Source organism: Ursus arctos, unplaced genomic scaffold (genome assembly GCF_023065955.2).
Source record: "Ursus arctos isolate Adak ecotype North America unplaced genomic scaffold, UrsArc2.0 scaffold_1, whole genome shotgun sequence".
Classification (NCBI taxonomy): Eukaryota; Metazoa; Chordata; class Mammalia; order Carnivora; family Ursidae; genus Ursus; species Ursus arctos.
The window spans coordinates 89,281,496-89,304,901 of record NW_026622763.1 but is presented as its reverse complement, the minus strand read 5'-3'; the positions used below and the strand labels follow the sequence as shown (position 1 = coordinate 89,304,901).

At 49.6% G+C, this 23,406-nt stretch overlaps 1 long non-coding RNA gene across 1 annotated transcript; it reads left to right on the top strand.

Moving 5' to 3' along the window:
* Window positions 1-15,488: 15,488 nt before the first annotated feature.
* LOC130544532 (uncharacterized) lies at window positions 15,489-23,110 on the top strand. Its single transcript, XR_008960884.1, has 2 exons — window positions 15,489-15,708; window positions 19,927-23,110. It is a non-coding gene; the product is annotated as an uncharacterized LOC130544532 (long non-coding RNA).
* The last annotated feature ends 296 nt before the right edge of the window (window positions 23,111-23,406 follow it).

Sequence of the window (23,406 nt, the reverse complement as noted above, 5' to 3'; positions counted from 1 at the left end):
ACACAAAAAATCACTTGTCTGGATTCCAAAGGCTGAACTGCGAACCTCCACCACTCACCCCAGCATTAAGGATTCATGAGGCACTTGGTTCTGGGTTCCTGGTTTGGGCGACGTAGGGAGAGGTCCCCTGCATTGTTCAGCAGTGATATTAGTTAGCTCCAAAGGTCTCTTCCCAAACCAAAATGCTAGGATTCCATCTCTTTTTGCAACACCCCAGCTCAGCAGAAATGTCTGCAAGGCCAGCTGTTTCTGTTCATGCATTCATTAATAAAAGTAGTGAATGCAACAAGAGCCACCCTTTTCTTTCCTTTGTCATGTCCTGAAAGGGGGCAGGGAGGGAGCAGGAGAGCCTGCAGACGCAGGGGACGTGCCAGACGTGCAACAGGAAGGGCTCAGCAGACGAGGACTGTGAGGAAGGAAGGCAGGTGGGCGGAAGGCGGGCTGACAGCAGGGGGGAGGGGTGGGGGGAAGGGCCCTGTGACAAAGGCAGACAGACACATGGAACCAATTACCCCCGGCAGTGGGGTGGGGGTGCACCTGGGAATTAAACACCTGGCCGTTTCTGGAACAGAGGAGGATTAAGAGCTGCTGAGGAAAATGGAGTTGATGGTAGAGAAGGGCTGGGTGAGATGGGAGGGCTCAAATCCCCGCCCCCCACCCTGGGGAACCTTACTTTGATCCCTGGGGGATTGGGCAGTGGCTATTTCTCATAGTCGATCAGTAGGACGCGGAGGAGGCCACTCTGGGTCTTCCATTCAGAGACTTGAAAGAAGGAAATTGGTTACAGAGGTGCTGGAAAGCCTCTTGGGGCCAGAGAGAGCATGGGGAGCGGAGGCGGGTTGGCCAGCGAGGGTTGCCGCACAAAATACAAGACACTAGTTCCATTCGAATTTCTGATAAATAAATAATTCAGAGTACAAAAAACGTGGTATATAATGTATGAAATGCCACAGAATCCTACACTTCAACGTGATTAAGGTGGTAAATTGTATATTACATGTAGTTTTCCATAATAAAAAAATTGAATATAGAATTATATTCAGTTTATTCCCTTTATCTGGAATTCAAATTTAACCAGTGCCCTTTATTTACTGAATCTGGCCACCCCACGCCCAGCAGGAGCTCCAATGACCCAGTGGGCTGCCCAGAAGGAGCGGGGGGGGGGGGGCACAGAAGAGACACAGCAGCTGCTGCTGGAGACGTGGCAGGAAGTGGAGGCGATGGAAGAGAAATGGTCTGGCTTGTCCCCACCTCCCACCCTCCAGTGACCCACCAGCTCCTCCCAACAGCCAAAACCCCTAGAAGCTGGTGGGTGAAGGAGCCTCAGAAATGCAAGGGCAAGGAAGGGATCCGAGAGCAAACATGCAGTGAGTTAAAATGCCCCAGGAAGGCTGGATTGGCCAGGCCCCACAACGCCAATCTCATTTTATCGGCAGGCTGCAAGGGGTTCCCACGCCTCAATCCCGTCATCCCTCTGAGGTCCTTGCTCGCACTCCCCTGATCCACGGGCCAGCCCCGGGCCCGGAGTCACAGCCTGCTGTTAAGGCAGCAGACAAGGGCACGTTTGTGAGTGTCTTGGAGCTGGGAATCAAGGCGGCGTGCTTCAGCTGGGAAGTGAAGGACACGGTTCCCGTCTTGCAGCTGGGTCCCCAATGTCTCTTCATTTCCTTTATCCCACGTCCGCTTGTGAGATCACAGTCCACAGCAACTGAGTGCTGGTAGTAAGTGAAAAGGCCACATCCCACATTCTTCAGGGGCTTACGGTGCTGGTGGGTCGGGGGATATAAAATGCAATGAGAAAGAGCTGAGGCACAAACGGCAAACTAGAGAAGACTGGCAGAGAAATGACGAGGCAGCACATGGCGAACAGGACGTGGGTGGTCTCGGTGACACCTACAGTGTATGGATAGTGTGCCCAGCCCGGTGCTTGATGCTGGGGGACAGCAGAGCAGAATGGGACACATGCCCCCTTCTCCAGGAACTCACTATGTCACTCACAAGAATCCCCAAAAGGCCATCACCAATATGCACGCTTCCACCTGCCTGGGCCTCGCATAACCGCGTTGGTGAAAGAGAACAGGGGTGAGGGCTCCGGGGTTCCCACCAAGCTCTGTCTCCCGTTCTGTGGCTCCCGGCGCCTCAGGCCTCCATGGTGGAGGGAGTGTCTGGCCTCCACGATATCCGCCTCTGCTCTGTGATTCCTCCTGTTCTGTCAAACGGACATTTCTCTGTTTATGTCTGGTGACCTCTGAACACGTTCTGACGTCTGGCTGCCAGGCTGGCGCAGTCGGGGACTCGCTTGCACTGTTATCTAAACGCTCCGAGTGTCTGTTCGTGTGTAAGATGGAAATCCTAACAGGACTTGCTAGATGTGCAGGCTGAAAGATTCTGCCGGTAAACATGCCTGTTAGCTATCGTTACCTACGATCCGTATTTACCAACCACACTTCACGGACTTAGAACCCAGGAATACATTCGTTCTCCCCCGTCTATCTTCAGGTCATTGCTTTTCAGCTTACAGTTTCCAAACCACTAGTGGTGGTGAGACCACTTGATGGATCTACTATTATACATTTAAAAGAAATATTTATGCTAATTACACCACAAAAGACAAGCACGTCTGCAAAAAGGAGGAAAATAATAGAAACTATTAGTGTATCGCGGGTGCTGAGGGTAAGTATTGTTTGGTGAAAGTAGAGTCTCAATTGTGGGGAGGGGGTGACTGGCCGGTGCTGTGCTGCCATGTAAAATGTACTTCGTACTGTGCGTCCTGGTCAAAAAATTTGAAACCGCTGTTTTAGATTAAATCATCATTCCTCGTAATTCTACCCTTCATGCTTTTCAACACCCTTGCTCTTTCCGACCTCCTTGTGAACACCATGCACTCCCCCCCCCCCCGCACACGCATTCACCCCTCCTTTCCCTTCCCTGCCTCCTCAGCATCCCAGAAAAATTTCTCTCTCTCCCTGATCCCTTAGTGTTCCCTGTCCTCCCCTCCCAGGCCCCTCCCACTGCAGGAGCCCAGAAAGGTGCTTTGGGTGAGGGATGGGGGGAAGACAGCCAAGTCTTCTCCAAGTATTGGCAGCCCCTGGGGTCGGAGGAGAGGAAGGGAAGTGAGGGCGGTTTGGTCTCTTTATAATCAGGGCCTGGAACTGACATCGAAGGACGCAGAGGGGAGTGAAGTTGTGGTCTGGGACCACATCTTAGGGACAGTGGGGTTCATCCGGAGGCTGGATCAAGAGGATGGAAAGAACTGTAAAGAAAATTCGGGAAGAAGGGTCCCTGAAACCGTCGGGAGTCAAAGAGGTGCTTTGCGTTTGCGGAGCCAAGCTCGAGGAAAGGAGGGACCTGTGGGGCAGGTCTGAGAAGGGCTGGAAAAGGCTGGAAACCTGGCCTCTGTGTGCCGGACCTCTGGGCCCACCAGACCCACCCAGAGTCTGCAGGAGGGGTTGCGCTGGAGGCCCTGGAGCCATCTCCAGCCTTGCTTGGTGAAGTACAGAACCCCGGTGTCTACAGCCCACCTGACCAGGGCCATGGCCCCCAGGCTTTGATCCTCCCCGCGTGCCCCGCCCCCTCCCCACCTGCACCCGGCAAGCCTCCGTGCAGGCTAAAACCTGGTGTGCAGAGGCAGGCGTCGGGCGCACAACCCCTTTGGCCTCCCTGCCTCTCCCACCCGCGCTGCCTCTGCTGGAGAGCAGAGAAAGTCCGCAGACCTGCTCCACAGCTCTCCCACTCTCTTCTCACACCCGAACCCCAGGGCAGAGGGAAGGGGTCTCTATCATCCAGAGTCTGCCCCTGGAAAGCATCCAAGGCTCGGACCTGCGGCCTGTCTGGGATGGGGGGTGCTCTCTGGCGCTGATCCCATCCTCCAGCCCCGAAAGCCCAGCGTCCTCTCACCTGCCCTCTGGACTTGGTCATGATGGGCACCCGTGCCACCTCCCTTCCAGGGTTCTGCTTCCTCGCCTCTACGAGGTGGGGCTTCTGTTGAAAGGCCTCCAACACCCTTTACAGAGAAGCGGTGCTGTCACGGGTGTTTGCCGGAGTCCAGACAGGTCAAGGCAGTGAGCGAAGCTCGCGGCGTGTAATATCACAAGGAGTAGGACGGGATGGGACAAGCGGGAGAAGCCTTGCTCTGTCTCCAAAGGCTGCTGCTACTCCGCTCCTGCCCACGGGGAAGCTGGAAATCTGAGCTCGTGCGTGAAATCTCTAAAATGTTAAATGCTGACACCTAATTTCAAAATATTCTACCATCACGCGGGCCAAGCACAAACCTCTGCGAGCCTGATTCAGCCTCCCTGATGCCGGTTTTCTGCCTCATCCGAGAGGCTCTCGGACTTCAGCCTGCTTCGGAGGCCCCCAAAGAGCTCTTGAAGACACACATTGCCCTGCTCCAGGCCAGTGTTGCTGAGTCTGTAAGGCTGGACTGTGGACTGAGGAACCTCATTTCTTTTTCTTTTTTCCAGGAAGCTCTAAGCCTAACGTGGGACTTGAACTCAGTACCCCAAGAGCAAGAGTCGCATGCTCCGTGCACTGAGCCGGCGGGGCGTCCCCAAGGAACTGCATTTCTGACCAGCTCCCAGGTGATGCGGATGCGGCTGACCCAGGGAACATAGTTTGAGAACCACTGTCCTACACACTAGGAATACCACCACTATCCCACATGATGCTTGGCATGATGCCAAAGCAGCTTCTCATGAGGCATTTTCGAGATTCTAGAACCTTCATTTGGCAAGTCGAGTGATGATGATGATGACAATGATGAGAAAGAAGCTTGGTTGGGGGCGCCTGGTGGTTCAGTCGGTTGAGCGTCTGCCTTCAGCTCAGTGCGTGATCCCAGGGGACGGAGCCCCGCATCTCTGTCAGGCTCCCCACTCGGTAGAGAGCCTCCTTCTCCCTCTCCCTCTGCCCCGCCTCCCCCGCTCATGCTTGCTCTCTCTCTCTCTCAAATAAATAAATAAAATCTTTTAAAAAAAGAAGAAGAAGAAGAAGCTAACAGCTGGGGCCCGTGGCGGACTCAATCAGAGGAGCACATGCCTCTTTATCTCCAGGTCACGAATTCAAGCCCCACATTGGGCCTAGAGCTTACTTAAAAATAAATAAATAAATACAGTTTAAAAAATGGTAACAGCTAACTTCTTAAAATGTGTCCTACATGTGGTATTTCACCTACGTTAGGGCCTTGAGTCCTCACAAAGCCCCAGAGATAGGCATTATTAATGGCCCCAAATTACAGATGAAAATAGCTAATAGGTGGTGGATTTGGAGCCAGACTATAAGATGCCAGAGACCACCTTCTCCCCACGAGGAGTCACGGTCTTCTTTGTACAGACTCCATCCCATATTCAGATCCTCTAGATCATGCTTTTTACAGGTATGTCTCCATAAGTCAAAGCAAACTGTGTGTTAGTTCATCATTCATTCATGCCATGGATCTTTGCTCTTAAACTAGAACTGTGAGTCTTGCTACTACAAAAAGGAACACCACAAGCAGGGTAAAACGGTAGGGAGTGATGGTAGGGAGAAGGGTAAGGCTATTTTAAGATAAAACAGGCAGAAAAGGCCTCTCAAAGGAGGTAGCATTTGACGAGGGACCAAATAAAATGAGAAAGGAAGGAAATGAGGAAGTGGGAGCAGCAAGTGCAAAGGCCCTGGGGTAGAAACAAGTATGGCATGTTCTAGGGCCAGCAAGACCAGTGTGGCTGAGAAGCACAATCAGAGAAGAAAGTGCTAGATGAGGTTGGATAACTGGGCAGGTGTCTTAAAGGCCAGGCCAAGAAGTCTGCATTTTATTCCAGGTGTGATGGAAAGCCATGGAGGGTTTTGAGCAGGGAAGTGACCAGCTCTGATTAGTTTTGAGATCCCTCTGGTTGCAGGGTGAAGACCAGACTGCAAGGAGGCAAGAGTGGAGAAAATGGAGCTGGTGTCTAAATGATAAGATGCTCAGAGATGCTGGATCGATAAGCAGCTGAAGCTGTCAGCCTCGGTGGAGGGGGGAGGGCAATGGTGAAGACAAGAAAGAGGAGCGGTGGAAGAAATGAATGTTAGATGCAAAAATTGGAGGTATCTGATAAATCGGGGCAGGGGAAGTTCTGCCTCCCTGATGGGGACCCTGGAAAATGAAGGAAGCAACCAGGGTTCCTGCCCCCCAGCCTGGACGCAGGCTGCCCTACCTTGCTGGGGGAGAAGAGGTGACTGTCTGTGGGGTTTGGATCTGCACAGAGATTATTCTAGTCCCCAGACCTCTCTTCTCTTAAGCTTATCGAAAGTGCTTACAATTTCCCACTAGGAGACATGAAACTATTTGAAAAGTGGGTTGTGGTGATGATTGCACAACTGTATACATTTACTAAAAGTCACCAAACTTAACTAGGGGGTGAGAAGCATGGTATGTAAATCCTACTTCAATGAAGTTGTTTAAAAAAGAAGAAAATGTTTGCCCATAGGGGAATCATCCTTTGAACCTTGAGCTTTTAAGCGCTTGCCTACCACTAAATAGCTTACAGCACTTAAAGAATGCGTATGGTAAACACCCACCCAATGGAATAGCAACCAGGGCAAGTCCTACTTCCGCAGAACACTGGAAAACACAAGAAAATAAATACTCACTGAATAAATGTGAGAGGTTTTTTCCCTAAACAAGCAGGATACAAAACTATGTATATAATTTCAATTTTGTGGTGTGCGTGTGCGTGTGAGAGAGACAGAGACAGAGAAAGAGCTCCAGACAGTCACTGGGTGCTGGGATTAAGTTTTATTCGTGTGTTTTTATTCCCAAGTTTTTAACTTTCCAAATTTTCTACAATGAATATTAATAGCCAAAATGCCCCATTACACAAGTGAGGGCAAAGTAAACCCATATAAAATCTAGTTAAGGGGAAAAACGGCCAGGAGATCGGTCCTGCGCGTTCATCGTGGCACGCAGGTTGTGCCCTCAGCGGTCGGCAGAGACAAAGCAAACAGGAGAAGCAGAAGGAAACAAATTAAAATGTTCATCGTGGAACCATAGGCGATGTCAACGTTGCTCTCTTAGCTTATCTACATTTTCTCATTTTTCCGCTGTGAACACGTATCATGTGCCTAATGAAAAGGAGGCGGAGCATCTCGTAAATCGCTGGCACTGCCACGGGACAGATTGCTTTCCGCTTTTCACGGGCTACTTCATTCTTGTTTTTCCACTGTGAAGATTGAATTTAGTTCAAAAAGCTCCACAACTATTTATGGAACGCTTCTTCCGTGCCAAGCACCGTCCTAGGCACGGCAGGAAATGGAAAGATTACTGAGACGCGATCCGGTCTCCTCTCCAGCAGCTCATCTGACCATGGGAGAGACAGAGACTGGTGCAAAAAACACGACCGCCCCGTAGCGCGGGTCACCGGCTGGAGGTAGGACGACGAGGTGCAAGGGGAGTTCAGTGAATTCATCAGCATAAAAGGAAATTTTATTATTACTGCAAACACTTCTGACAAAATTAATCTTTCTTGCCTTACTAGCTCGCCAAGTGCAGATCTCTGAGGGACTGAGCTACGTGAGTAGGTGGGACTTTCTGGAAGGAGCTAATAGTTTCCTGCCATCTGCTATGTGGGGGGCATTGGGCTTTTACATTCATTTAATCCTCACCCCTGCCTGAGGCTTGTCAGGAGGGAAGGGGAGAATAGTACAGGGGACAGCAGACCAGGCCCTATATGGCTCAACTGCCTGGATTCCAATCCTGGTTTTACTACTCATTACATGACCTCCAGTAAGTTTCTTGAGCTCTCTGTGCCTCCGTTTCTTCCTCCATAAAATGGGTATAACAGTACACACTTCATAGGATTTGTAACAAGCACTAAACCCATCATCGTGTGTTCAGAACAGTACCCAAAGACACAGAACACACTCCAGGATTTTATCATTTATATTTTGGTTCCACCAAGTAAATATTCACGCTACTTTGTATTACCTTCTTCTTCCATTTTTTTTCTTCCTAAGGAGCCAATTAATGACAATGATTCAGCAAACATTTTTGATCGCCTACTATGTACCCAATACTGTTTTCCAGCACTGGGAAAACAAGGATGAATAGACATGACCCCACGGAGGGGGGGGGGGGTGTCCCCTCGCAGGTTAGTGCAGGACAGAAACACAAACGCAATTAACGGCACAAGACTGGTAATTAGTAACAGTGGTTGCCTAGAATGTTCTAAAGTCCCAGAAAACATTTCTCTCTCTCTCTCTCTCTAATAGTTAAAATGTGGTTCCCATTATTGTGTTTACAGTATTTGCTTGTGAAGGAAAGAAGGAAACTAAGGATCCTTGGGTGTCTTGTGTGCCAGACAACGTGCTGAGTGCCATGTATGCATAGTCTCCTTTAATTCTATGAGAAGAGTACAGTTATTGTCCTTATTTTACATACAGGGAGATCAAGGTCTTTAGCAGGACAGGTAACCCCCGTAGGTTATACCACCGATCCTCACAGTCAGGACTCAAAATCAAGCCTGTGCTCTTGGCACAGCACTAGATCTGCTCCCAGTGTAATACTCTACATGGCATCTGATTTAATTCTCCAAGTCACTCTTTGAGGGAGACGTTATTATGCCTGTTTTTATACATGAGGAAACCGATGTTCAAGAAATTAAATTATTTGCCCAAGGTCAAAGAGTTCGGAAGTGACAGACCGAGCGCCTCCAAAACTGTGGTCTTTTTCTAGAGACTGTGGTCTTTCCCATTTCCTCCTGTGGGAGATAAAGTTGAATTTCCATCCAGGCCTGCAAGAAAGCTCCCTGGATTGAGACGCTGGAGATGTGAATTCTCATCCTTGACTCTGCCACTTATCAGCCCAGCAGCCTGGGACAAACGGCTTTCCCTCTTGGGGCCTTTCTGCCCTTATCTGTCCAAAGATAATAGAGCGCTCACCCTTCCCAAAGTCTCCAGAGGAATGTGATAGAAAATAGGCTGAGAGCAGACTCTGCTAGAATAAACCGAGGGTGGGAGCCTACAGGGATGCCCAAGGAGGGAAGAGGGAGGAGGCTCCAAGAATAAACAGTCCCCTCCATGGCCACCAACCATGTGCCAGTGATCTGTATGAGAAAGGGGCCTTCAATCTTCTACCTGCCAGAGAGGGAGGGGCAGAATGGCAAGTATATGACTGCTTCAGGACTGACTTGGACATCCTATCTCATCTTTAGCAACACCCCCAAATGTACATGGAATGCCGTATATCAGGCTCTGAGGTTATACACAATCCCTGCCTCATTGGAAAGACAAGGCAGACTCCTGAAAGAAAAAGCCCAGTATGGAAGGAGACCAAGGCCCACAGGAGTTTTGATTTGGAAGCAGGGCTGGGAGAAAATGGGAAAGACTATACATGAGGGATGGAAGGGCCCTGAATGGGGACTCAGAGAGCAGTAAGAAGAAGAGGAAAGAAGGGCATCTTGGACTGAGAGAGTTCTGGAAGGTAAGGATGGACATGAGTGAACGTATTTTGAGGCTCGTTAGTAGACCAGTTGTCTGTAGTGGAGGGCTGGCAAGATACGCTGGAAAGTTAGAGGGCAGTCGTGGGGGGTACTTGAAATGCAAGAATCAAAAACATGTTTTTATCTTTTTATCCTCAAAGAATTTTGAGCACGAGAGTAATGTGATCATAACAGGACTTTACAATATTACCTGGAGCCAAGTATGACAAACAGATTAAAGTTGGGAAAAGATGAACAGCCAAGAAAAGTATGGTAAGGAGGAGCAAAGATGAATGGATTTGAAAAACAAGGCACCATTGATGACCTTGCAGTGGCACTCCCCGGGTGACCTGGATGAAACCAGGTCACGAAAAAGGGAGGAAAGTGTAGGCTGTGCTGAGATGAAAACGAAGTGTATTACAGTTCTCAGGAGAAGCTTCAGCGCGAACAGAAAGTCCATAGGTTATGGGACAGGTTCAGGGAAAGTTGTATCCTTCCCCCAGCAGGTTAAAGACAAAAGAGGAAAATGTCCATAGGGAGAAGGAAGGAAGGCGGTGAGAAGGAGGAGAGCAGGGTGGGAAGGATGACAAGATGGGCGGGACTCCCAGGAAAAGGTAGACAGAGGCTGCCTGGTCCTTCCCCCCTCCTCCCTTCCAAAGCTAAGATACGTGCACGTATTTGAAAGGTTTACGGTTTGCCTGTAGAGGCGGCTGGATGAGGTTATCCAGCTGTCCCCGAAAACTCAGCTGGCCTCAGTGTTCTCCACAAAATGGGATATTGGGTTGTCAGCTGTGAGGGAGCTAGATGGAGGATAGCTGTTTTGGTTTGGGTATCCCCAGAAGCAGACTGAGACGAATCGTGTATTTGGGAGCTGGTTTCAGGAAAGCAGCAGTGCGGGAGCCGGTGGGTGGGACAGGGAATGGAAGGGAGGCGGTAAAAGGTCCTTTCAGCCCAGGGACCACTGTGGGGGCTTCACCCACTGGAGAACTCTAGGAACCAGCATGGAACACACTCCTCAGACTTCTCCTGCAAGAGGTGAGAGAGCCAGGGAATGTATCTACCAGCTCTCATCGGTCCTCGATGGAGGGCTGCTTCCAACGGAAACGTCCTGCAGACACACGGGTATACAGCACCACGCACGTTGGAAGACAGGGCACGGGCTCTGGCAGCCAGGGGCAGACAGTTGGAAGCACTCCTGGAAAGGATACCAGCTGCGAAGATACGGATCCAGCACTGAAAGCAGCTGCTAGAGACAGGAGCTCGGGGAAGAAAAAATGTTTGAAATAGAACCAGGTGAGGTGTGTAATAATGGTTCTTTGGGGATAGGTAAAGGAGCTCTAGCAACAGGAGAGTCAGCTCAGACGAAAGGGTCTAATGAGGCAAAACTTGGGACCCACTCAGATTCCAGAAATACTTCACCATCTGAGAGGTGAGGCCAGGGACGGCAGAGGGTCGGGATGAGCTCTGGCAAGAACAAAGGTCAGAGCAGAAAGTCAGGCAATGCTAACATTCCAAGTCCTGGAGACCCAGCAATGGGCTGATTGCTGCTGCATCTGGCCGTGATAGGAGGATAGAAAAGTAAACGCCACCATGAACCTGAAGAGCTGGAAATGGAAGATTATTGGTTCCCCTGCCCTCATTCAACTGAGAAGGAGCTGAAAGGGACAGAGGGGAATTTGGAGGACGGGAGGTGGCTAGTGAATTTCAGGGCCCCACTACTGCCTTGGGCTGTTTGCCCCTGGGCCAGATTCCAATGATGGTGAAGGGTTGAATCAGCAGATGGAGGGAAGCAAGAGGGTAAAGAAAGTGTAATCAGAGCATCGTTGAAGCTGGAGTGAGTGCCTGGAAGCGGGAGTGGCGCAAAACTATAGCCTGAAGCAGAAGCGGCTAGTGTGGCTTTGCGGGCAGGGTAGCAGAGGTTCTAGCACTTTCACAGAGGAGGGTGGGAACAGTCTGGTAGGAAGGGGGACCTTGTGACTGTATCTCACAACTGCCTTTGCAAAGAGAACTGTTTTCTCTTAGATTTGGGGGAGGTATTTTTTCTTTTTTAGGATTTTACTTTTAAGCAATCTCTTCACCCCATGTGGGGCTCAAACTCACAACCCCAAGATCAAAAGTTGCATGCTCTGCCGACTGAGCCAGCCAGGCGCCTCAGATTTGGGGGAGATATTGATGAAGATTACAGAGAACGAGCAAGAGCCCACACTCCCTGCTTTCTACACCCCACCCCTTGGTACTGCCCTGGATCAGAACGATAAATAGATCAAGAATGGGGCTGTTGCAGAGATGGTGTGTGGAGGAAATGTTTGCCCTAAGGGAATTCAGCCCTAAGGAATGAGGAGTTTGGTCAGACACAGTGAAGACGAAAGTCTTGCTTTTGAGAATAAGTCTTGAAAGCCGAGCGGCTCAGTGTCACGTGCCTTCTCTACGAGTTCCTGCACTTCATGTTAAGACAGGACAGGAAGATCCAAGTCTTACTCTCTAGAAGGTCTGCCCCTCCCTCAGGGTTGGGGGAGTCCTTAGGGATGGGGACAGAATGCGGAGTTAGCCACGGAGGATCACATGACCGTCATGCTTGGAAATGATACATCAACTTGCTCTGCACGCCGAGGGTGGAGAACCTCAGGCCTGGGTTGTACCCTGTTGGTCTCCTCCGTGGGTTCTGTGACATTTAGTGGTGTGAGCAAGCCCTTAACCCAGGTTGAAAGGAGATTTGCAGCTTAATGTCTGGGATCTTCGGAGGCCGCCTCTCGGTTCTGTGGGAAGGCACTGTCTGAGGTGACTGGAGTTGTCCGCACTGGCAAAGGTGCCCGGAGTGATGGGCAGAGAAACAGGAGGAGACCCCCAACAAAAGCGGGACCCCCAGCTGCCACCCTGGGTTGTCGCTGGTTATGTGATGGGAGCGCCAGGGTGGGAAAGGTGGCTGAGACAAGACTTCAAGAGAAGAGGTATTTGGTATGAACCTGTTGGTTTTCAAACAAGCATTCTAAGACCATTCCATGGGGACTGCACAGTCTTTTCGATAATTGGTGCTGGGAAAACTGGACAGCCGCACGTGAAAGAATGAAGTTGGACCCTGACTTTACACCATATACAAGCATGAACTCAAAACAAATCCAAGCCCTAAAACTGAGAGCTAAACCTATGAACCTCTTAGAAAGAATAGAGGGAAAATCTATATAACATTGGATTTGGTGATGATTTCTCGGGTTTGATACTAAAAGCACAGGAAACAAAAGAGAAACTAGAAAAAGTGGATTTCATGGAAATTAAAAGGAATTAATTAGAATGATGAATTGTGAGAAATAATTAGGAATTATTAATAAGGAATTAATATCTAGTTTTTATAAAGGACTATAACTCAACAAAAACAACTCAATTAAACATAGGCAGAGATCTTCAAAGCTCTCATCACACACACAAAAAAAGTTTTGTAACTGTGTATGGTGACAGATATTGACTAGACAGATTGGGGCGATCATTTCTCAATATATACAAATACCGTATCATGGGGCGCCTGGGCGGCTCGGTCGTCTGATGCGTCTGCCTTCAGCCTGGGTCACGGTCCCAGGGTCCTGGGGTCGAGACCCCCTCTCCCTATGCCTGCCACTCCCCCTGCTTATGTTCGCTCACTATCTGTCTCTCTCAAATAAATAAATAAAATCTTTTAAAAAATATCAAATCATTTTGTCGTATATCTGAAACTAATATAATGTTATACTTCGATTACCATTATACCTCCATTTAAAAAATAGGCCAGATGGTAAACTTTATGTTATATGTATTTTTACCACAATAAACAACAGCAAAGAGCAAAGGGTTCAGCTCGAGGCAGCAGAATAATCATACAGAACAGAAACCACAGAGGAGCCATAGCTACAAGCCAGCTGTGCCCCTGTCTCGGGAGAAGAAGGTGGAGTCATCAGGGAGGAAGAGCATCTGAGAGAAACTGGGCTCGGTGGTCATGTAGATGGGCCTGAGCATGCTTGGAAAAGGTACCAGATGCAGAAGAGTTCTTGCTTTGAAAAAAGAAAAAGCAAACCATCCCTGTGGTGTAACGGAAGGGATTAGAGAGGGGGGAGAACCAGCGAGGGAGCAGTGCAGGGCTGAGGCTGAGTCAGAGGGGATATGTGCTGGGGGGAGGGAGGGAGCTGGCATGGGAGATGTGATCAAGGCATTCTTTTTTTTTTTTTAAGATTTTATTTATTTATTTGACAGAGAGAGAGAGACAGCAAGAGAGGGAACACAAGCAGGGGGAGTGGGAGAGGGAGAAGCAGGCTTCCTGCTGACCAGGGAGCCCAACGTGGGCCTTGATACCAGGACCCTGGGACCCTGACCTGAGCCAAAGGCAGACGCTTAACGACTTAGCCACCCAGGCGTCCCCAATGCATTCTTTTTTTAAGCAAACAGTTGCAAGCTTGGAATGGGTGTCAAGACTTGGCAATTAAGCGTGGTCTTCTATGTGTTTATATGAAGCCCGCGGTGCCCTGGCATGGGACAGTCCTCATGTCTCACATGGACAGATGCTCTCCCCCTCCTCCGCATCTTCATAGTACTTCCCACAGCCCCTGTGAACTTCCCCATCTGGCTGTGACCAATGTCCGCAGGGCATGGCCGTGGTTCTCTCTCGGCTTTTCATGTTCCCAGCTCTGGCCCTGGAAGTCACCCAGAGGAAGGAGCAGGATTAAGGAGCAATGTGAATGCATCCTTCCTGTGTATTCTGTCCCCCCCCCCCCAGCGGTGACAGCCAGCACTCCGACATATTTTGAGCCGGGATTTAGAGTCTAAGTTAATTTGGGAGAAAGGAGCTTTTGTCCTTAAGGGGTTTGAGGCTCAAGGAGAGGGTGTCATATTCTATAGCTGTGACAAATTAAAGGGAAAAAAAGGCGGTCTTTTTCCAAGGATGGGGTTAATTTACACAGTAAGCAGAAAACTGAGCCGGGTCTCAGGAAAATGAAAATGAGGAAAGCCAGCAGTGGCCTAGGGCAGAAGCCAAATTAATCTCTAGAACGTGCTTTGGCCTGTCAAAAACTAAACATAGATGAGTTCCAACGTGAATGGAGGTAAAGGGAAGTGGGTAAAGTTCCTTCTCCTTCCAGGGTCGGGACATAAAATCCCCACGAGCCTATGAGCTTCCTGAGATGGAAAACATGGCATTTGATCCCCTGGTGACTTGCGGGATGTCTGGCCCTCCAGCAGGGTTTCCCCCAGCACGTGCAGAATGAATGATGGACCCAACAAAGGAAGAAAGAAGTGAACAAAATGGCAGAGAGAGCCCCATTCCGGCCCCCATTCACCGACAACGGGAATAAAAGGAAGGACAAAGCGGGCTGAGTTATTACAGCAGTTTGACTCTGTTTAACTTTGGGCAAACACTTTTTGTTTAGCTGGGATAATGGGAGCACTCGGATTGGTAACACACAGAGAAGTGAGCAGAGAAATAGCGTCTTACATTTGAAGCGATTTACAGTTGACAAAGCTATTATGCATACATTTTTTCCATAGAGCCCGTAAACCGCCCCGTGCGCAGGCATGCCAGACAGTACCTTGTCTTTTGATGAATAATCAAACTGCAATTTGAAGGACCCAAACGACAGCAATCACCGAGCCCAACGTGGCAGAGCCCAGAGTTTTGAGTTGTGGTTCTGGCTCTCAGGGGGCCTACGCCCGGGAACAAAACCCCCCCACCCACTTGTGTTCGGCCGGGTCGACTCCACGCACAGCCTTTTTTTGGACTCAGGTGTCCAGCAAGAACATTGGGTCTGATTTTGGGCATGTTGTTAATTTTTATTTTTATTTTTTTACAAATTTTACCAAAAGAAAAAAAAATTTTTAACAAGTCATGCAATGAAATTATGACATGTGTGACTCAAATATGCACATCCTCTCAGGCCCACGAACCCAGGCATCTCTCACGTCTCGCGGACATCACGAAGTCCCATTTGCACGTTGGTCCTTCCTGGGGTCGCCTCCTTCCTTCCCCCCACCTACCCCTGCCCTGCCCGAATCATTTCTCATTTCTCGGCTCTTCCCCGACTCTGCTCTTCCTCTTGGAACTTTGGCACTTTGGCCCTGCCCATTCGCTGCTGCTACACTCCCTTCAAATGCCTGCTCTCCTCCTCCCTCTTTACTTTTCCCCAAGGCCCTGGACTTGCTTTCTTTGGAGACAGTGACTACCCACTCTTTCTTTCCAGAGCTGGGGCCAGCTGGCCCCCGAAATCAATCAGTGGCCCATCAGAGACCGGCGAGCTGCTGTCACTCCCGCCGTGGAATTTAGGTAAGTTCCCCGGAGGCCCGTTAGCGCAAACATGCCGTGAGTCAGCACTGCCTCATGGAATTCTCCCATTTCCTGAAGTCTCCCGAAGCCTTGTCATGTCTTTATCTGCTCAGCCATCGAGTTTCTGCTCTAGGAGCGGGGACTCTTTGTCTCCCTTCCCTTTTTTCTTTTTTTAAAACACGTGGCCTGCTCTCCCAGGAGGCTGTCAGGGGCCTCACACGCTCTGCCCGTTGCCACGGCTCTCTCTTGCCCATTTCTAAAGTGTTCCTTTTCAGTCCCATTTGGGGCTTGAGCATTTCAGCCAGCCTCCCACGCCCTCAGCCTTCTTCCGCCGCGTGCCCTTTACTACCCGGTTTGGGTGCTGGAGGAGTGTAAGAGAACTTCTGGTCCAGGAATTGCAAACCTCTGTGGGTTTTCCTTGTGGTCCATCTGTGGTCCTATCGGGAAAGCTATGATGCTCTGAATTTTTCATGCGAAATGTCGAGGGTACCCACGAGGGGAGACACTCCTTAGATTTTCATTCTGTTCCTGGAACCCTCCCCAGGCCCAGCCCCCTCTGGTCACAGATACATAAGCAGAGTTCTATAGAGTTCCACGGGGCAGGGGGGGAAAGGCCCTCTCTCATTTGTGCTCTGCCATACCTGTGTGCTTTTTTCTGCCCCTCGAGGCTTCCCTCAACACTTTCCCTCCCTCCTGGGTTTTCCCTGTGGATTCTGGCTTCCCCACATGGGCACACACAGCAAGTACTCCCTTACACTCACACAGTGCTCGGGCCAGCTATATAACTTCTGGTGCCCAGAGCAAAATTTTTAGAAGATGTTGGACCCAGCATGGGGTGGGAAAGTCGATCTCCCCTTCTTTGGGTCAGCTGCCCCAGGGATTGTGAACTTGGTGCCAAGGTACCCTGGGTCCCTGCCTGGATGCTGGCTGAGAGGTCCACGTGCAAGTGTGCATTGAACAAGCCGTGGTACCAAGAGCCTGGGAGGGCAGCCACACCTCACCCCCCACGACACACTGAGGGACACACGCTGACTCTCACCCTCCCTGCGCCCAAACGCAGGCCGTGGTGAATTAACAGGGGAACATGGCCCACCATCATGGCGGGCAGAGGGCAGCAGCTGTTATGGGGTGGGGCTGGAGAGAGGAGGCCAGTCAGGGCCTGGGAAACAGGATTCAGAGAGCAGACTGTGGACATCTCATTCCAGAGAGGCAGCCAGAGGTGGACCCCAGAGGTTCCAGACCTCCTGTGCCTGCTCCATTGTCCCATTGGACTTCCCCTTCAGTCCGCACACGCAATCAAAGACGTGAGTGTTAAGAATCTCAAGATGGTGACAACAGGGCATCACACTAGGTGTGGATCCTTCTGCGCCCGTCACACGCCCATGAAGTGCCCTGCCAGCCTTTCACAGTTGGCAAAGCACATCCACAGCCTTATCTTTCTCCTGACTGCAGATGGCCCTTTGAATTAATCAGGCTGACTGTCTTAAGCCTTATTTTACAGGCAAAGGCAAGACTCCACTAGACATAGATTAAATGCGTGAGTTCTGGCGTCAGACAGCTCAAATAAGGGCTGGGCCTCAGAGGGGTGAGGGTTCTTCTGCAGGGTTGTTGCGAGATCACAACAAAGAATGCATAGAACACATTCCATCGCACCAGATGCAGGCAGAGCGCCCCATAAATGGAGCTACTCGCGTGCCCAGTGGGCGTAGCCAGCTTTTCCCAAAATTCTATTCATGAACAGTCACACCAATGTTCAGTTTCACGTTCTATTTGTACCCTTACTGGCTTAATATTTTTTATTTAAATCTCTCTACTTTTTTATGCTTCCAGTTTTATTTTGTAGGGTAACTTCATTTTGCTGTCATAAGTGAAAGACCAATATCCCTCATCTTAAATACAAGGTAACCATAAAAATAAACTCATGGAAAATGACAATGGTATGAGAATCTAGCCAGTTACCTTTCCGTGCTGAACACGTAGAGCCTGTCCCTTTTCTTGTGGAAGACGGAAATGAGCCAGTATTCAAAATTTAGCCCTACCCTGAGATTTCTCTTTGACTTAACTCACAAGGCATAATTTTGTTACTATTCCATCCAAAGTTGTCTTGTGTCTGGCTGGTCCCTGTACCAGTTATCATGAACTCTTTTGCATTGCTTTGCCTACTACACTTTGGGAAATCCTAAACACGAGGCTAGGAAGTAGTGGAGCTGAGGTTCACAAGACACGCAGCACGATTGCAAGAAACTAAGAACCCACACAAAGCAATTCCAAATGTTTCTCATGGACACACAGATCGAAAGAATTCACATCAGCTCCTTAACGGTGGTCACCTCTGAGGAGCAAGAGGAGAGGAAAGGGTTGTTGGCAAAGGGACTTCAACCATATTTGTAATGTTTTAATTATTTTATCAAAAACATTTGAAATGGAGAAATATTTTACAGTTGCTAATTCTGTGTAATGAGGGTGTGATTAGTTAGCATTCTTCAGACTTTTGTGTTTTTTTTTTTTATTTTCTTGAAATTTAAAAGAAAAAATAGGAGAAAAGGAAGAAAAAAAGTTTAATCAGGCAAAATGTTCCCAGGGAAGGTTGTAGGGAAGTACCAAAATGCTTTGGTAGATAAGGGGCTGTATTAGTCAGCTAGGGCTGCTGTAGCATACACACCGACTGGCGTCTTAACCAACAGAAATGTATTGTCTCCCAATTCCAGAGGCTGGAATTCCAAGATCAAGGTGCCAGCAGGCTTGGTTTCCTCTGAGGCCATGCTGCTTGGCTTGCAGATGGCTGCCACCTCCCTGTGTCCGCACGTGGTCCTCCCTCTGTACGTGCCTGTGTCTTCATTTCCTCTTCTTGCAAGGACACCAGTCAGATTGGATGAGGGTCCACCCACATGACCTCATTTTACCTTAACTACCTCTTTAAAGACCCTATCTCCAAATATAATCATATTCTGAAGTAATGGGGGGTTAAGACCTCAACATATGAATTTGAGGGACACAGTTCAGCTTATAACAGTGACCATAATTGATGACTCCTGCTGACCTACCTCATTATCCAGGAGTTTCTTGTCACCTCTCTTTACTGACTCTACTGTCCTCCGCTCTTCTTTCCAATGTCAAAGACATCAGGCAGGTTTTCCTGAGTGCCCACTGCCTGCCCCTTTTTGATCCTTCCTGGCGTTGACTCCTGCTTCCTCCAGCCAGCCTACTGAGTTCCCCCTGTCCTCCTCACCCCAACTTAGCCCTGCCCGCTGTCTTTGAGTCCACTCCTGTCTTTGGCTCCTCCACTCAGGAGCCCAGAGGCCCAGCCTCCACCCCGGTTGAAGCTCTGCTGCTTCATGAACCCAAACCACCTACTCACTGACAACACATGCCAGATGTTTCTCCCATCTCAGATCTAGGCGCTAAATGCCTACGCGCATCTAGCTTGTCTCCCTTCTTGAGATGTCTGCCATGGGGCGGGGAGTGTCCACGGCCTTCCCTTGTCCATTCTCCCCGTGGTTCTTAAAATTTTCAGGTCGCAGACTGTATCAGTCAGCATCCAATGGAGAGAGCAGGTACGTCCCTAGACACTTAGTCAACTTGGGGACGTATATTCTAGGGAATTGTTTACGTGACAGATGGAAGAGTGGAGAAGCCGGGCAGGGCACGGTGAGGGACGTGAACCTGGTGTCCCCTGTGAACAAGGGCAACACCCTAGTGATGAGGGAGCAGCAAGACAGAAGGAAATTGATCCCGCCACTCCATGGAGCTGCCCCCGAGCTGTGCACCATGAGCCCAGGCTAGTAAGTGGAAGAGAAATAACCTTCCATTATGTTCAAGCCACCGTTGCGTGGAGTCTCTGTTAGAGCAGCCAAGCTCAGATCCAGCAAATGCCTCTCTTTTAAATTGCCTGTTTGCCTATATTATCTCTGCAGAGACAGGCCCTCTCCCTTCCCCAAGGAGACAGAGCTGTGGCCTTGGTCTTGCCATCTGAAATACCTTTAGGGGCACTGGTAATGTTCAAACAAATGCTACAGCTTGGGTGACCAGCTGTCTCTGTCTGCCCAGGAATAAGGGGTTTCGTGGAGGTAGAACTTTCAGCGCTTAAATGGGGTGAGTCCCTGGCAAAGCAGGGTGAGCTGGTCTCCCTCCCTTCTTGTGCTTGTAGCAAGCATCTGCTTCCTCAGACAGAAAAGCACCTGCCAGAGTCCCAACCCCATCCTCTCTTCCCATATCCAGGGCCAAACCACAGCTGAGGCTGCCATTCTCGGTGAGTCTGACTGCCTCCCAGCGCCTCTTTGAACAAGACATGGCAAGTTCTTCCGTGACCACTGCTTCATTCCTGAAGAGAATAAACACCATCTCCAGCCTCGACCTGCCGAGCAGAATCACCACAGCGTTCTTCCAGCAGCCCCGGCCCTTTGCACTCGAGACATTTTCCAGTAAATGTAGTTTCTCTGGATCTGAGGCTCATATCACATTCCTTGCTTCTAGGAATCCGCCTGCCCACAAGCACGAGCCTCTGGTCTCATCCAGATCGAGGACAGCGGGCCTCTCCCACCACGTCCTTGCTGGTTGCTGTGCTCACCCTCTCTGAAGGGGAGCCTCTCAGTAAGGTTCCTTCTCTCATCCTGCTTTTGTCTGGGGACTGGAAGGAGCAGCGGACTGAGTTCAGACCCCTGTGTCTGGAAACATGCCTCTGCCTTGGTTCTGTCTATAATGTCACGCAAGTTGCTTCACCTTACAGAGCCTCAGTTTTCCCACCTGTATAATGGAGTGGTGTGGTAGGCTGAAAACGGCCCCCAAAAGATATCATCATCCTAAATCCTAGAACTTACAAAGGTGACTTTATTTGGAAAAAAGGGTCTTAGCAGATATGATTAAGGATCTTCAAATGAGGAGATTATCCTGGATCATTCAAGTGGGCCCTAAATGCAATTACAGATGTCCTTAAAAGATGGAGGTAGAGGGAAATTATACAGGCAGAAGAGGAGGGAGCCGTATGACCAAGGAGGTGAAGATTAGTGATGTGGCCATAAGCCCAGGAATGCTGGCAGCCACCAGAGTTTGGAAGAGACAAGGAGCACATTCTCCTTTAGGGCCTCTGAGGGAGCACATCCCTGCCATTGTGGGCTGAACTGTGCCCTCTCAAAATTCATTTGTTCACGTCCTAACCCCCAGTATCTCAGAATATAGCCATATTTAGAAATAAGGCTTGTAAAGAGGTGGCTGAGTTAAAATGAGGCTGTTAGGATGGAGCCCAGGTAGGACTCGTGTCCATCTAAGGGACACAGGCACGCACAGAGGGAGGATCACAGGAGGACATGGTGAGAAGGTGGCCATTTACCAGTCAAGGAGAGAGGCCTCAGCAGAAACCGGCACCTTGATCTTGAACTTCTAGCCTCCAGACTACGAGGAAATACATTTCTGTTGGCCAAGTCACCCAGAGTGTGGCACTTAATCGCAGCAGCCCCGGGAGTTAATACAGGGAGTGCAACTACCCTAACTTGGGCTTCCTCTAAGATCAAGAGTGCCGGCTTGGCTGTGGGCGAGGGCTTTCTACATTGTGGTGGTGTCCAAATTGTCCTTTCATGGACACTTTTCTACATGTTTATTCTTCTGCCCAAGCAGAAGTAAAATAACAACCACAACAAGAACAAAAGACGATACACCAGCCATAGGGATTTTTTTCCCTCTTGTCTTCTCTCCCTGTGTGTGTGTGTGTGTGTGTGTGCGCGCGCGCGCTCGCACAAGGGCATGCACACGGGCACACGCATGCCTGTCCCATCTTCCCTCAGTGAACTGCAACATCTATCAGGGCTCCATGAACAGTATCAGTTTCCTGTTTATAGATCTGTCTCATCACCACTCAACAGCCGTGACCATAACTAACGTTTATGAGCTACTCATTTTGCGTGTAACCTGGCATTGTGATAAATGCCTTTTCTAGATTGTATCATTTGATCCTCTGAGTATCCCTTTACCATGGGTACTATTGTTATTCCAACTTGACAGACAGAGAAACAGACAGGGGGAGGCTACCGAGTTTGACCGAGGAAGCAAAGCAGCAGAGCTGGGAGACAAGCCCGGGTAGCTGGTGCCCAGGCCCGCACGCTCAGCCCGTTAGATCCCACAAGGGCACGCACGATCCACCCTGCTTTAGTCAACTTCAACTCCCTGCCATGCGCTTGCCACAGAGTTTGGACTCAACGAAGTTTGGCTGGCTGAACGGGTGAATGACACGTTCCGCACACCAAAGAAAAGTCAAGAAGATGCTCTCCAGGACTCTGCTCGGTAAGCTTCTCTTTATCTTGACTCTGCTGCCGTTGCTGCTCCATTGACAGGCCTACATGGCCCACGCCCATCACTTTCTCTGCTCTCAGCCTTTCTGACCCTGGAGTGGAGAGATCGTGGGTCGGAGCAGCAGCCCCTCCTCTCCTCACCCCTCCATCCACTCAACAGTGGCCTTTTCTCCTCCCACAACCGCTCCTCGCCTGTGTGGACAGGAAAGACTGGAATTCTCAAAAGCCTGGTGAGAGAGGTCTGATCAAACAAGATTATGGAAACTGCAAGGGGCCGTGGACACACCAGACATTATTGCTATCCCAACTTACAGAAGAGAAAACTGAGGTCGAGTGGTATTAAACACTTGCCCAAAGCCACAGAAAACTGGGTGCCATTTTTGACTTCTACTCAGTCCTCTTTCCAACATACTAAGTCGGTACAAAAGTGACCCAGTCTAGAAGAGAGACGATGGGGCTGAGAGCCTGGTTTCAATTCTTACCAACTGTGTGTTGTGAGGTACATTATGTAAATTCCCTAAGCTTGAGTCTCTTGGCCCACACCACGGAGATAAGAGCATTCCCTTGCTGCCATCACAGTTAGTGCTGGCCCCAGAGATCACCTACCAGGCTCTCCTGGGCCTCGACCACGGACAGAATCCCGGCAGCGAGGACTTGACTCCAGAACTACATGATTCCGTAACCGACCAGTCCAGACCTTGACCTGTCCCACTCCGCCTGCCGGTCCAGGCCCCTTTGGGGAACACGCTAGTGTCCTATGAATAGTGGGGAAGGGACTCAAAAACCTTCATTCTGTCTCCGTGGCCCCTGCATCTGCCTCCAGATCAGAATCAGAAAAATGAAGGAAAAGTAGCAGCTCACCTGAACAATCCCATCCGTGAGGAAGCTCATAACATCTCTTGGGAGCCAGGAAAATATTTACCTGGCAATTATGTTCTAACTTATTCAGTTGTCCCTCCTTTGTGATGAATGCCTCATCACTATGGAAAATAATCTCTTCTAAACTATGTATTTCATAACATAACCCATACCAGAAATGTGCTCCCATGTCTCTTTTCTTCTAAATATTTTAAAACACATTTGAATGAGAAAAAAAAAAAAAACAACCCAACAACAATGCCTTAAATAGAAATCTGCAATACTGTTTTCATTGAACATAAAACAGGCCAGCCCTGATGTCATCGTTGTAAACTCCCCGAGCAGGGTTTCTCAACAGCAGCACTATTGACATTTGGATCAGAAAATTCTTTGTTGTGGGCTGTCCTGTGCTTGGTGGCATGTTTCGCAGCATCCCTGGCTTCTGCTCAGTAGATGCCGATACATCTCTCCTCCATCATGACAACACAAAATGCTATGGACGTTGACAAATGTCCCCTGGTGGGGGGAAGTTTGTCCCCAGTTGAGAACCACTGTCCTA